Below are 12,107 nucleotides of genomic sequence, written 5' to 3'. Positions count from 1 at the left end.
TCAAAAAAGCTAACTAGGTGATGCTATAAAATCCCCATCACACAGGAGGGTTAGTCATACAGAGGCATGTGATAAGCGGTCTGCACTGGCAGACTCCGGATGCATTTTGAGGATATCAACAACACAAGATTGAATAAGGTAGCAGTGGTAATACAAGTCCCCATCTCGCAGGATGGTTAGTCATACAGAGCCATGTGTTTAATAGCCTGCACTGGCAAATTTTGGGTATACTGTGAGGATATCTTCAAGAATACGAGAGTGAATAAAGTAATTGCAAAGCTCCAGGTACCTCATGCCAACTGGTCTGAAAGGTCTAATAACTGGGCATTCAGTGATGTAGTGCGGGAGATCATGCCGTAGTTCCTGCTCACAGAGTTTGCAACTGGAGTGCTCAGGATTGGGAGACCCGTCACCTGCAGCCACCTGCCACAGGTAACGGTAACCCAACCTGATCCTTGCAACCACTGTGTCGCACAGTCTAGTGGACGTTTTGTGCTGTCCATAGATGTAGGTTTCAGATCTGAACAAATCATAGCTTTTTATACTAGTACTTTCAGGTCGTTGGGAGTCAGTAAGTTCTTTCCTATCAGATCTGAATGTTTGGACCAATACAGTTTTGACAGCAGAGATGGGGATACCTAGATCTAATTCAACTTCAAACTTGTTACACGCTAATTTGGCTGCAATGTCTGTCTCATTATGATGGGTTATATTTATGTGTGAAGGTATCCATACAAAGGAGATTCGAGACCCTTTACTCTGTGCATCAATTAGGTCATTTATAATTTGTACAAGTATATGAACTGAAAAGCCGGTGGTAAACTCTGTGGACTCGACGCGACACCTTTCATCTTCACCGACCTTATGGGGGTCGCCATAGGAGCCGGCCCCCCTTAAATAGCCGCATTGAGGCCAACCCTGACCCATCTATGACAGTTCCCCCCCCCCCCCACTAGCCCCCCACCAGTCACCCTGCACAGTATCTGGCCTACTGTCTTCTTATCTTGAGATGATTTCGGGGCTTTAGTGTCCCCGCGGCCCGGTCCTCGACCAGGCCTCCACCCCCAGGAAGCAACCAGTGACAACTGACTAACACCCAGGTACCTATTTTACTGCTAGGTAACAGGGGCATAGGGTGAAAGAAACTCTGCCCATTGTTTCTCGCCGGCGCCCGGGATCGAACCCGGGACCTCAGGATCACAAGTTCAGTGTGCACTCCGCTCGGCCAACCGGCTCTCTTTTGTCTGGTATATTTGTTTGTCTTGGACAAACAAATATCCTCATTTATAGATGGATGAAATAACATATACTGTTCTCCATTCTAGTTCAACACACTTGATGAGCGTCTTCACACTGAAATTGGCCTCTTCAAGTCGATACCAATAAGTATTTTGTACATCAGGATCATGTCCCCCTCTAGGTTTCATGTACTAACGAGACGTGAGGTTCATATTCCTCAGTCTGTTCTCATAGCTCGATACTCACAATTTTGGCACTTGTCTTGCAGCAAAATTCTATGTTTTCTCGGTTTTCCCTCTTGTGCTGTTTGAGCATGGGGTGCCGTGCTGGTGCTGCATACGCAACCGTTGATCTACCATTTCAAGAAGTCTGTCTTCGTCTATCCTGTCAATTCCATTGAGAATTTTGCATGTTGCGTTCATGCTTCCCGTTTCTTCTCTCTCGCAAATGATGTCTCTCACCGTGTGAACGATCACTCACGGACGTGTTCCTGCACAACCGTGTTCACTCTTCCTACACTGTCAGTGTTGCCTGTGTTGTTTAGTTGGTAGGCCTGCAGTGTTGCCAGTGTTGCTGTCGGTCGCGTAAAGCAATGACATCTGTTTTCTAGGTGTGTGTGTGTGTGTGTGTGTGTGTGTGTGTGTGTGTGTGTGTGTGTGTGTGTGTGTGTGTGTGTGTGTAAGAAGCATCACACCAGCTGAGACACTCGTGCCCCAAGTCACAGGAATTCTGTGATGTTTATGAGGTCACTGGAGGCATCAGTAAGGACGCAGGCATCAGTGAGGACGCAGTAAGGATCAGTAATGGACGCAGCCTTGGTGGGAGGTGCGTGTCCCCGGCCAGGAGGGCCCGAGCCCGAGCCTGGGGAGACGCGGGGTGCCCTCACACCATCATGACGGTGAAGCCACCGTCATTTGTCTCGCTCTTAACAGATGGCGTTGCCGTTGGGGGCAATTTAACTGTACATACTTTATCTTCATTGGGACAAGGTAAACACATACTGAGAAGTATACCCTGCATCTTGGTGTATATATACACTGAGGGTTTACTGTAGCCCCTGAAGTATCTTGAGGACCAGCGTATACTTGCTGTTGGTCAGTTAGCAGTTGTAGTGGCCCTAGTAACCCTCCGGAGGTTAAATTTAAATTAAATTTTTAAATTTTGTAACCCTCCGGAGGTTGACTGGCCTCAAGTCCAACAGCAAGCCGTCGTGGGTGATCAGACAGCGTCTACGGGGTAACCTTGCTGCCTAGAGTGACCTTGCTGTAGGTCACCCAGTCGTTTATCACATCTTACAAATTGGTTGCCCCGCTTCCCTCCGTTACCCGACTTGCTTAGTATGCGGGCTGGGTAAGAAATGGTTTAGCATGTATTAGTTTCACTAGCGTGAGCCTCATCAAGCGTGCCGCCCCTCTACTCTGCTCCAGATACTTCACTCTTATTTGGCCGGTGTTTATACCTTTGGCGTCGCTGGGTTCCTGGGCGACATTTTAAACCATAATATGTACTCTCGCAATCCGTAATACTTTTTTTGTATAGGGTATATATAACTAAATAACTTTGTATATACTATAATGAATGCATTAAATTCTTGTATAATGCATTAAATTCTTCTATTTTTTTCGCTCCATTGGGCAAGCTCTTCATCTCCGGAAGATGTTGCAATAATTAATGATTAGCATCACACTAAACTTGCAACAGATAGTCCCTTTCAGCAGGTGACAAGAAACAGCTCCAACTGAAGCAAAAGCCCCCCCCCCCCCCAAAAAAAAAGAACAAGAGGGCAATACCACAGGTGCCATCAGAATCATGACCAGCGATGACACTATTGGCCCCAGGAACGCCACGACAGCAGAGGTTCTTCAAGACAAACACCCACCCAGAGCCCCCGACAGCAGCAGGGATCCCCAGGAAAACAACGTTGGAATAGAACCCTTGACTGTTCGAGAATCTGAGGTGTACAAAGCAGCCATGTCTTTCCCAACAGGTTCAGCAGGGGGCTTTACAGGGTTAAGACCCCAGCACATCAAACAAATGCTGAACCCGGTGCTTGGAGATGCTGCAAAGGACCTTCTAGTGGAACTTACCAGATTCTCCAACATGTGTTTGGCTGGCGGCATCCCTGAGGACATCAGGCCTGTCTTTTATGGAGCAGCACTCTGTGCTCTAAAGAAGAAGGATAGGGGTATCAGGCCCATTGCCGTTGGCAACACCCTCCGACGCCTCGTGAAGCTAAGGCTGCTTCCTATCAGCCAGGAAGCAGCCACCTTGCTGAAACCTCATCAGCTCGGGTTTGGGATCCCCCTAGGCTGTGAAGCTGCAGCACATGCAGCGCGGGCTTACATTGTTGATCTCCCGGATCAGAAGGCACTAGTAAAGCTTGACTTCAAAAATGCTTTCAATCAAGTCAGACGAGACGCTGTCCTCAGGGCTGTACACAACCATTTCCGTCCCCTTTACCCATTCATCCGATCGTGCTACAGTGGGGACTCTAAGCTTCTTTTTGGGGAGCATGAAATAAACTCCTGTGAAGGTGTCCAACAAGGTGACCCCTTAGCCCCCCTCCTTTTCTGCCTAGCTATCAAAGAGGTCACTGATAGTCTGACAAGCGAGCTAAACATCTGGTACCTGGATGATGGCACTCTCGCTGGAACTCCGGAAACCATTTTGGAGGATATAAGGAAAATCCAGGAGCAGGGAGCAGCCTTTGGCCTCATTCTCAATGCATCCAAATGTGAAATAATCTCCCGCAACCCAGACATCATTGGGCAAATACAAAATGTTCTTCCAGACAATCTCGTTGTCGAGCCACCAGACTGCACTCTCCTGGGTGCCCCCATTGGCCCACGAGCAATCGAGGAGGTCCTGGTTGCAAAAATCACTGATCTAAAGAGAATGCTGGACAGGATTGACAAGATTGATGCCCATAATGCTCTCTATCTCCTCACAAGATGCCTGTCTCTCCCTAAGTTGACCTACTTTCTGAGATGTTCTCCATCCTACAGCAGCCCAACAGCAGAGATAGCACCACTCCATAAAGGAGGAAATAAGGCAGAGGCAAAAAATTACAGACCGATAGCACTAACATCGCACATCATAAAAATTTTTGAGAGAGTGCTAAGAAGTAAGATCACAAAATACATGGAATCACAGCATCTCCATAACCCCGGACAACATGGTTTCAGAACAGGGCGCTCTTGCCTGTCGCAGTTGCTGGACCACTATGATATGGCATTAGATGCTATGGAAGACAAACAAAATGCTGATGTAATTTACACAGATTTCGCAAAAGCTTTTGATAAATGTGACCATGGTGTTATTGCATATAAAATGCGTTCAAAAGGAATTACCGGGAAAATAGGCAGATGGATCTACAATTTCCTGACTGACAGAACCCAATGTGTAATAGTCAACAAAATAAAATCCAGCCCATCAACCGTGAAGAGCTCAGTCCCCCAGGGTACTGTGCTTGCTCCAGTACTTTTTCTCATCCTCATATCGGACATAGACCAGAACACAACCTATAGCACTGTATCATCCTTTGCAGATGACACTAGGATTTTCATGAGAGTTGGCAACATAGAGGACACGGCAAACCTCCAATCAGATGTAGATCAGGTCTTTCTATGGGCTACAGAAAATAATATGGTATTCAACGAGGATAAGTTTCAGCTCATGCGCTACGGAAAAATTGAAAACATAAAAACAGGAACCACGTACAAAACGCAGGCAAATCATAACATAGAACGAAAAGGCAATGTAAAGGACCTGGGTGTACTCATGTCGGAAGACCTTACCTTTAAAGAACACAATAAAGTAGCCGTCACAACTGCAAGAAAAATGACAGGTTGGATAACAAGAACTTTTCACACTAGAGATGCTATACCGATGATGATACTTTTCAAAACGCTTGTGCTATCTAGAGTGGAGTACTGCTGCACAATGACAGCCCCTTTCAAAGCTGGAGAAATTGCTGACCTAGAGAGCGTGCAGAGATCCTTTACTGCTAGAATCCACTCAGTAAAACATCTAAATTACTGGGACCGACTAAAGAGCCTAAATCTGTACTCCCTTGAGCGCAGGCGGGAGAGATACATAATAATTTACACGTGGAAAATAATTGAGGGGCTGGTCCCAAACCTGCACACAGAAATAACACCACATGAGACCAGAAGACATGGCAGGATGTGCAGAATACCCCCGTTGAAAAGCAGAGGTGCAACAGGTACTCTGAGAGAGAACTCTATCAACATCAGAGGCCCGAGACTGTTCAACACGCTTCCACTACACATAAGGGGCATAACTGGCAAACCCCTCAGTGTTCAAGAGAGAACTGGATAAGCACCTCCAAAGGATACCTGATCAACCAGGCTGTGACTCATACGTCAGGCTGCGAGCAGCCGCGTCTAACAGCCTGGTTGATCAGTCCAGCAACCAGGAGGCCTGGTCGACGACCGGGCCGCGGGGACACTAAGCCCCGGAAGCACCTCAAGGTAGCCTCAAGGTAAGGTAGCCCTAAGTTAAATGTGTATGACACCCTTCTGAGGTCCATGCTGGTGAAAGTCCTGAACCTGCCATTGGACGACTCTCAGTGGGAGCAAGCAACCCTTCCTGTAAGACTCGGCGGCCTTGGTGTCCGCACAGCCTTCCAAATTGCTCTACCAGCCTTCCTTTCCTCCTCCCACGCATCGCACGACCTCGTCAGAGATATCTTACCTGCATCCCTGAGAGATTCAGCAGGAATACACGATCTTGCTTTCACTGAATGTTCAAATCAGTGGGATGTTCTTGCAGTCCCAGCAACCATTATAGAGCCAACAAAACAACACAAACAGTCCGGCTGGGACCACCCTCTAGTGGAAAAAGTAGCTGATGCCATGCTCAGCGTCGCAACATAAGACAAGGAGAAAGCCCGCCTCAGAGCAGTGCCTGCCCCCCATGCAGGAGACTTCCTCCTGGCAGTACCCATGTCAGCAATGGGCACGCGCCTAGATCCAGAATCCCTTCGTGTAGCAGTGGCCCTCCGCCTTGGTGCCCCAATTCACACTAAATACAAGTGTATTTGCAACAGGGTGGAAGCAGAACAATACGGACTGCTTGGGTTGCATTGAGGAAGCACAAAGGGCTGGCATGCAAGACACAACGAGGTCAATGACATCATCAAGAGAAGCCTCGTCTCAGCTAGGTGCCCAGCGGAGAGAGAACCTCGCATCCTAGGGGTCCAAAACCCGGATTTCCCCGCACTTCGCCCTGATGGCATCACCATATACTCATGGAAGGAGGGTAGACAGTTGGTGTGGGACTACACATGTGTATCCACCCTGGCTGACACCTATGTACACTTCGGAGCTGATCAAGCAGGTGGGTCGGGCAACCACAGGGAAACAGCAAAATCACTCAAGTACAGGCGACTGGAAGGTCAATACCTCTTTGTTCCCATAGCGTCTGAGACGCATGGCTCCTGGGGCAAGAGTGCCTTGGGATTTCTCAAGGAATTGGGTTCCAAGCTCATTGACGTCACCAGAGACCCAAGGGCTTCCAGTTTTTTGTTTCAGCGCCTCAGTGTGGCGATCCAGAGGGGAAATGCTTCTGCGTCCTCGGTTCCTGTCCGGAAGCGGAGGAGCTTCAAGAGATCCATAACCTTTAGGCATTTGTCTTGTATGTTTTGTAACCTTTAAATACACAATAAAGCAAAAAAAAAAAAAAAAAGGAAGGGGGTGGTAGGAGAAAAGCACACAAACTGTATTGGAGGGGACCTACATTCCCTCCAATGCGTTATGTGTGGTTTCCTCCGAGGCTATGGGTCCCCCTTCTTCCAGCCAGAGGTGGTACTCCTACTACTACTACTACTATATATATATATATATATATATATATATATATATATATATATATATATATATATATATATATATATATATATATATATATATATATATATATTAAGAACAGATTGAATTCAATTGTTTTATACTTGAATTCCTGACTTTGAACAATGTAACAAAATTGGGGGTACGAATGTCTTTATGTGAAGTGCTCATGTTCCAAAGTGAGGAGCACCTGATTTAATCTCGACACTCATAAACTATCCAATCTGTTTTACTACTAAGACGACAACATATATAGCCGGCCTTGGGTGAAGGGTGGGGGGGGGGGCTGTGACAATCTCTGTCTGGAACCCGTAGGCGCGGGTCCGGGTCGTCCGCCTCCTGGGGCTCGTGCGGGCCAGGCTCTGCTTCAGGAGGCTGGGGTCGTTGTTGCCCTTGATGGGGTGGTTCTTTTCCGGCTCCGACCACGGCGGTCTCCGGGTTTGGGGTCCCTGTGTGCCTTCTTTTACCAACTTCGAGGTGATCTCCGGAGCTGGAGCCCCTGGGGGCAGTTCGTTGTTGCCTTCAACCTCGTTCTGACAGTTCATGCGACGGCGCAGGAACCAGTTGTGACAGCTTCTCTCCCATATCAACCTACCCTGGCTTTGGGCCCTGGAGAGGCCTCTCCAGTCTGACAACCAGAGGGGCAACTCCCTAGTCTCCTGAGACTGATGGAGGCCTACTACTACTATATAGAATATATCATGCAATATAACATATGAAACAACAACCTGAATTTACCTGTGGGCCACCGTCTCTAGTGGCCTCGATGGGGATAGGAATCCGGTGATTTCTTTAAAGGCTCTCCACTTAAATGATGCAGCTGTAGGTCAGGTATGTTACTGATTTCAAATAATCTTAAGTTGATGTAGTAAAGTTTAAGTAATATTTAAAGAGCACAACCGGTTCCTGGCAGGAGTGGGACAGTCTCACAGTTACTTGCAACTGTTCTACTGTTCGGTCATTTGAATTACTCTTGGTCAGGTGTGACTGATCTGAACGGTTCGTAGAAATCCAAATAATTCAAGAATACATATACATATATTCTCGAGTCTACGTAATATTGTCGTACTGTGGTGCCGTGTGAAGGCAAAAGACAAGGAGGCTAGGGGATAGCAGGTTAGAGGGAGAGACAGAGAAAACGAAACTGGGAGAAAGAGAAACGGGTCAGGGTGAAAAAAAATTATTATTATTGAGAAAATCCGTAGGAGCCGTGATGAGGGTTCGAACACCTATGCGGAGGGTAGTCACACGCGCTAGCGACTAGACCACGACTTGGTAAAAAAGGATTACAACCTGGGTTCCAATCGTTTGCGTGGGAACACCCACCGCATAGGTTCGAACCCCTCTTCACGCCTCCTGCGGGTTTTCTCACTGATGCAGTCACGTTAGTGTGATCACTCTCTGTGTATTGAGAGAGGAGCGTCACAGGGACCTTCCCTGGCGGGGACCGTGAGATGATTTCAGGGCTTAGCGTCCCCGCGGCCCGGTCCTCGACCAGGTCTCCTCGTTGCTAAACTGGTCAACCAGGCTGTTTGACGCGGCTGTTCGCAGCCTGGTTGATCAGGTATCTTTTGGAGGTGCTTATCCAGTTCTCTCTTGAACACTGTGAGGGGTCGGCCAGTTATGCCCCTTATGTGTAGTGGAAGCGTGTTGAACAGTCTCGGGCCTCTGATGTTGATAGAGTTTTCTCTCAGAGTACCTGTTGCACCTCCGTTCTTCAACGGGAGTATTTTGCACATCCTGCCATGCCTTCTGGTCTCATGTGATGTTATTTCTGTGTGCAGGTTTGGGACCAGCCCCTCTAATATTTTCCACGTGTAAATTATTATGTATCTCTCCCGCCTGCGCTCAAGGGAATACAGACAGAAATCACACTAACGGCATGCATCAAATGAACAAATCCACAAGGGCCGTGACGAGGATTCGAACCTGCGTCCGGGAAAGAAGAGAGAGAACTATCAGGGGAAAGCGCCAAATCATTACGACTATATAGCACTGGGAGGGGGTCAGGATATGGATCTGGGATGGGACGGGGGGGGGGAAGACCTGCGTCCGGGAGCATCCCAGACACTGCTTTATTAGCAGTCTTATTAGCGTAGCTCAGTCGATTAAGGCAGTGTCTGGGATGCTCCCAGACGCAGGTTCGAATCCTCGTCACGGCCCTTGTGGATATGTTCAAGAGAATACAGATTTAGGCTCTTTAGTCGGTCCCAGTAGTTTAGATGTTTTACTGAGTGGATTCTAGCAGTAAAGGATCTCTGCACGCTCTCCAGGTCAACAATTTCTCCAGCTTTGAAAGGGGCTGTCATTGTGCAGCAGTATTCCACTCTAGAGAGCACAAGCGTTTTGAAAAGTATCATCATCGGTATAGCATCTCTAGTGTGAAAAGTTCTTTTTTATCCAACCTGTCATTTTTCTTGCAGTTGTGACAGCTACTTTATTGTGTTCTTTAAATGTAAGGTCTTCCGACATCACTACACCCAAATACTTTACATTGCCTTTTCGTTCTGTGTTATTATTTGACTGCTTTTTGTACGTGGTTTCCGTTTTTATATTTTCATTTTTTTCCGTAGCGCATGAGGGTTCGAAGTGAGGTAGAGCAAGTCTTAGATGACAGCGCCAGAGTCCATGGGCGGGGATTGTGTGAAAATCCTGGTTTGGCTTCAGTGGAAGCCTAAGGAAATCCTTGTGAGCTCAGTAGGACTCCAGGTTGCAATCCTTTTGACCATGTCGTGGTCTAGTGGCTAGCGCCTGTGCGTGGGAACACCCACCACATAGGTTCGAACCCTCATCACGGCTCCTACAGATTTTTTCGTTGATGCAGTCACGTTAGTGTGAATATTCTCTGCGTATTATTATTATTATTATTATTATTATTATTATTATTATTATTATTATTATTATTATTATTATTATTATTATTATTATTATTATTAATGTTGTTGATGCTACAAGAACAAGAGCACCTTATATAGAGACTGGTGGATAAAGAGGATACAGTGCAGAGGGATAAAGAGAACACACTATAGAGGAAGGATAAAAAAGAAACACTACAGAGGAGGGATAAAGAGGAAACGATAAAGATGGAATAAGCTCGGACATTCCGAGGACCGGAGGAACCAGTCATATCTCACACTGTAAGGTCAGCCAAGGACGGTGGTGGTAGCGTGGTGGTGGTTATGGTGGTGGTGGTGGTGGTGGTTGTGGTGGTTATGGTGGTGGTGGTAGTGGTGGTGGTGGTGGTGGTAGTGGTGGTGGTGGTTATGGTGGTGGTGGTGGTGGTTATGGTGGTGGTGGCGATGGTGGTGGTAGTGATGGTGGTGGTGGTACTTATCAGTTATCTATCAGTGACAACAGGGAAGTGAGGTTTAGCACTGTATGCCCCCGCCTACTAGCCCTGTAGTACCTGGTATAATTTAACAATTCTGACGTTCGAATTCTTTGCCGAATCTGGTCTTAAGTTTATAGATGGAGGTGGCTTCTATAACTTCACCTTACAAAGCATTCCACTTGCTGACCACCCGTGCAGGGTACCAGTATTTCCTTATATTTCTTGGCTCATTTCCGTTCCAGCTTCTATTTACCTCTCTCGTTATACTTTTACTTGAAGAGGCTGTTCTTGTCCACCTTGTCAATTCCCCTCAGTGTCTTGTATGTTGCGATCATGTCTCCCCTGTTTCTTCTCTCCAGGGATGTGAGATCTAGTTCCCTTAATCTGTCCTCATACCTTACCTTCTTAGCTCTGACACTAATCTTGCTGCAAACCTTTGTACTTTTGTACTTCTTTCAATTTTGGTTTTATGCTTTGCAAGGTGTGGGCACCAGGCCGTTGTTGCAAGTTCCAATATTGGTGTAACAAAGGACATGCTGTTTGCCCTAAAAGTACCTCAATTTCGGTTTAAAATCAACGTTTTAATGTTTGCCAGCATCTCGTATGCTGCCGATGTGACCCTGTTTATATGTGCCTCTGAAAATAGTATGGGAATTATATCCACTCTCAAATCCTTTTGTTTTCCGACTTCTGTAGTTGTCTTCCCCCTTAGGGTGTACATACCTTCTGGTGTCCCTTCTCCCTTTTCCCATCATCACGTTACACTTGTTGGAATTTAAATCTAGCAATCATTTGTTTGCCCGTTAATGGAGTTTATCAAGATCATCAGGTAACTTTCTGTAGTCCTCGGTTTTTACATGTCGTCTGCAAACATTTACCTGTATGAGCTCTCATTAATGAAACAGTAGGAGTCCCAGGACCGACCCTTCCAGGACTTCACTTTCTTCAACTTGAGCCCTCCCCCTGACTGTGACTCTCTGTTTTCTGTCTTTCAGGTAGTCCCTTACCTAGTGGTGGTGGTGGTGGTAGTTGTGGTGGGGATGGATGGTGTTGGTGGTGGTGGTGGCAGTAGTGGTGGTGATACTTACCTAGTGATGGCGTGACTAAAGATGGTGCTAATGGTGGTTGGAGGTGGCGCTGGTGGTGATTGATGATTGTGAGTGGTGGTGACGGTGAGTAGTGGTGGGTAGTGGTGGGTAGTGGTGGTGACGGTGAGTAGTGGTGGGTAGTGGTGGTGGTGGTGATACTTATCAATACAGAAGTATTGGTATCCACTTTCTGATGAGTGGTTTGGTCATCATATCTTCAGCCACAGAACCACAGTAAAGGACAGTAAAAATTTTCAAAACACTGGTGCTATTAGAACCGGAATATTGCTCGCTCGAGATAGGAGAACTAGAAAATATACAGAGAGCTGTATATTTTCTGTATACTTTACTGCACTCACATAATCAGTTATGATTATATTAAATTCCCCTATGAAAAGAGGTGAATAAGAACACACTCAAAGGTAGACTGGAGAAACATCTAATACTATATACACATGGATACGGTAAGAAAATTAAAATTAAACCTATGAATAATCGTGCAGTGGTAAGGATGACGCCTATGGCAGGGCTCATCCTGCCAATAAATATAAGAAATTTCACAGGACCGACAGTACAACC

This window comes from Procambarus clarkii, chromosome 10, assembly GCF_040958095.1.
Source record: "Procambarus clarkii isolate CNS0578487 chromosome 10, FALCON_Pclarkii_2.0, whole genome shotgun sequence".
NCBI lineage: Eukaryota > Metazoa > Arthropoda > Malacostraca > Decapoda > Cambaridae > Procambarus > Procambarus clarkii.
Note: the sequence above shows the minus strand (reverse complement) of the source record.